Source organism: Delphinapterus leucas, chromosome X (genome assembly GCF_059928025.1).
Source record: "Delphinapterus leucas isolate spDelLeu-1000000601 "Yukka" chromosome X, BTC_Dleu_Yukka2, whole genome shotgun sequence".
In the NCBI taxonomy this organism is placed as follows: domain Eukaryota; kingdom Metazoa; phylum Chordata; class Mammalia; order Artiodactyla; family Monodontidae; genus Delphinapterus; species Delphinapterus leucas.
Genome location: NC_143150.1, coordinates 52,571,533 through 52,574,694, shown reverse-complemented (window position 1 = coordinate 52,574,694; position 3,162 = coordinate 52,571,533). Strand labels below are relative to the sequence as shown.

Sequence of the window (3,162 nt, the reverse complement as noted above, 5' to 3'; positions counted from 1 at the left end):
AAGAATATATATATATATTTTTTACAAAGTTTAACTAATAGACACTACCAAGCTGACAATTTAATTCTATAGGTGAGAAATTATCTAATAAAAAATAATCAGAATTTATTTAGCATCAGTCACTTCCATAACCAAGTATTATTCTGATTAATAAAACTTTCTGCCATTAGGCTTCTGGTATATACTTATACCAACTACTCCATCTGTTATATTGCTCCCCACCTTGTTTCTTCACAATTACAAACAGAAAATCGTTGCAAAGTAGGGGCAAGCATTTGAAAAAACAAACAAAAATCCCCAGCTATTATAAGCATGAATGTGTGGTGGAATTTCCTCCCAAGCAATGCACTTTCAAATCACTTAAGAAATCACCAGAACTGAATGTGTCAAGATACTTTGCCTAAGTCCAAGAAGAGACGCATTTATTTATATCCAACAGAGGACTGAAAATTAAACTTAGTGTTTAGTTTGGGGGCAGGTTGGGGGGAATTCAGCCATTTGAAAAATGACCGTCTTAAAAAAAATGACCACCAAAAATAGGTTCACTAAATCTATTTTAAAAGTCATAAAACGTTTCTTACAAAAGAGCATTACATTCTGCACACTGCTCTGAATAGATGCCAGAGACATATGGACTATTGTTACTTTCCCTCCCTGTCCCACCCCCACCCCCAAATGTTACAGTGATTACAAAGTAAAGTGTTCACAATAATTACATGGGGGGATTTTTTTTTAAAACCACCAACAATGAACAAAAATTAAAATTTACTCACTCTGCTGCTGTTTCAAAATTTCAATGTTAGTTTTTGCACACCCTCCCCCACCCCCCAACCCTGTTTGTAAGGAACTAAAACATTACATCTGGTGAACAGCAAAGATTTCACTACACCTCAAATGCAGAACACCTATGAAGCAGAGGAATGTTGGCTTTTTAAACAGAAGCAAATAAAAAAATGATGCAGGACTCCTTCAGTTCTTCACTAGTCTTAGAAAAACTTTCCAGAATACTGCTTCACACTATAAAAAAGAAAAAATATCTTGCATTAGAATCCTTCAACATCTGCATACTGCTTCACACTGTTCTGCAGCAAGTACTGTGCATTTTGTATCTGGTCCTGTGTTCCTGTAATGGTAATGATATGGTCTTCGGACCCTTCTAAAGGCTCATCAATTTTGATCGATGCTCCTGACTCATGACAGATTTGTTTAATCCGCTGACCACCTTTGCCAATAATAGATCCAGCCAGATCTTTGGGAATAGTTACTTGTGTAGTAATAATAGGTCCACCAAGATCACCATATGAGCCACGACCCCCTGAATAGGAATCATCATATCCAGAGCCACCCTGTGGTTCATAAGCCATCTGCCACTCTGATGGGCTCCATGTATCTATTGCAGAGTCCCAGGTTTCATCAGCACTGAAACCAACCATGCCATCATAACGGTCTCCAGGTCTTCCTCTTCTGTCATAGGCCATTAGATCTTCCCCTCTAGGTGGTGGTGGTGGAGGAAGAGGAAGATTCCAAGCTCTGCTACCACCCCGGCCACCTCGTCCGGGAGGAGGTGGAGGAGGTCCTCGACGAGTGCTCATATCATCATAATCTCTTCTGGATGGAGGCATGGGACGCCCACCCCGACCAGGAGGCATTCTGTCAAAACCACCTCTTCCCCGTATGGGAAATCCCACAGGACGTCCATGGTGGTCATCAAACATCATTGTAAAACCACCATAATCATAGGTTTTATCGTAAAAATTGGGATCATAAGGTTGAGCACGTCCTTTAATGGGAGACTCTGATATAAGATCAAGGATGATCTTTATGCACTCTACAACCCTATCAGGTTTTCCTCCAATAAGAACGACTCTGTCAGTGGATTGAGGACAACATTCCTGGAAAAACTTGATTGTTGTCTGAGTGTTCTCTCGAAGTTCTTTGATTTTAGCACCATTGACCCCAATAGTTCCTCCTGCCAGACTCTGATGAATCAACAGTCTCAACTCGCAGTCAAAGTCGCTTCCTTTATAGTGTTGGTAATTTAAGCATTCCACAGCATCAGATTTGAGCCGGAGCTGGCTGGTTGCAGTGGGTGATGGCAACTGCAGGCCCTCTTCCAAGGTAGGGATGATTTTCTTCAGAATTTCTCCAATTGTTTCAATATCAGCACTGATACTCAATATGCGCTCGGGGCCACTGCTGTCTGGGACTGAAACACTGGCATTGTAGTCTGTACGGAGAGCCTTAATATTCTTGCCTCCTTTTCCAATCACTGCCCCAGCATTCTTGCTCTGAAGCAGAATGTGTAATTCAACCATCTCATCTGTGTTTCTAGATCTTTTAAAAGCTTGTTCCTCTTCCATATCTTCAGCAGGGCGTTTACCAAATTCGCCATTGGTTTCGGTGTTGGGAAAGGTTTCCTCTGGCTGTTCAGTTTCCATTTTCTTGTATTAAAGGGACACACCAATCGGGCAAGGCTACCGTCCCTATGCCGCCGCGCCGCCTCAGCCAGTCACAGCTAGACAGAGAACTAAGAAAATGAATTTGAAGTTTAAAGCAAAACACTCGCATGAACATCTCAATTGGTGCCACAATATTTAATAAAATACAACACTAATTCCTTATTTTAAAGAACCACATGAAAGAGAACAAGCAAACAACCAACAAAATATGAGTGAAAAATAAATGAACTTCCTAAATGTGATTAAAGGAATCGAAAACAATACTACAGCAATGATCATATATTAAAAGCATTCCCAGTAATATCATAAACAATACAATGATGTTTCTTGTGCTCAGTATATTCAACATTGTAAAGGAGGTCATGGCTAATTCAATCAAAAAGAAAAAGGAAGTAATACTGTATAAACATTGGAAAGTAAGACACAAAACTGTGATTATTTGCAGACATTATTATAATCTTCCAGGAAAATCCATGAAAATCAGTTGAAAAACTGAGCAGGAATTAAAACTATATAAAATTTTAAAAATATAATAAGTCAATAGCTTTCCTATATGCCAACAATAACCAAGTTGATAATATCAGGAAAACAGACTCTATTCTCAAAACCAACAAATCTAAATATAACTAGTAAAATAATCTTAAGAATAAGTATTCAATTAAAAAATAAATGTGTAAGATGTATAAGAAAAAAACAATAGAAC

General features: G+C 38.7%; 1 pseudogene; it reads right to left on the bottom strand.

Moving 5' to 3' along the window:
- Positions 1-700: 700 nt before the first annotated feature.
- LOC111178252 (heterogeneous nuclear ribonucleoprotein K pseudogene) lies at positions 701-2,503 on the bottom strand (annotated as a pseudogene).
- Between the last annotated feature and the right edge of the window lie 659 nt (positions 2,504-3,162).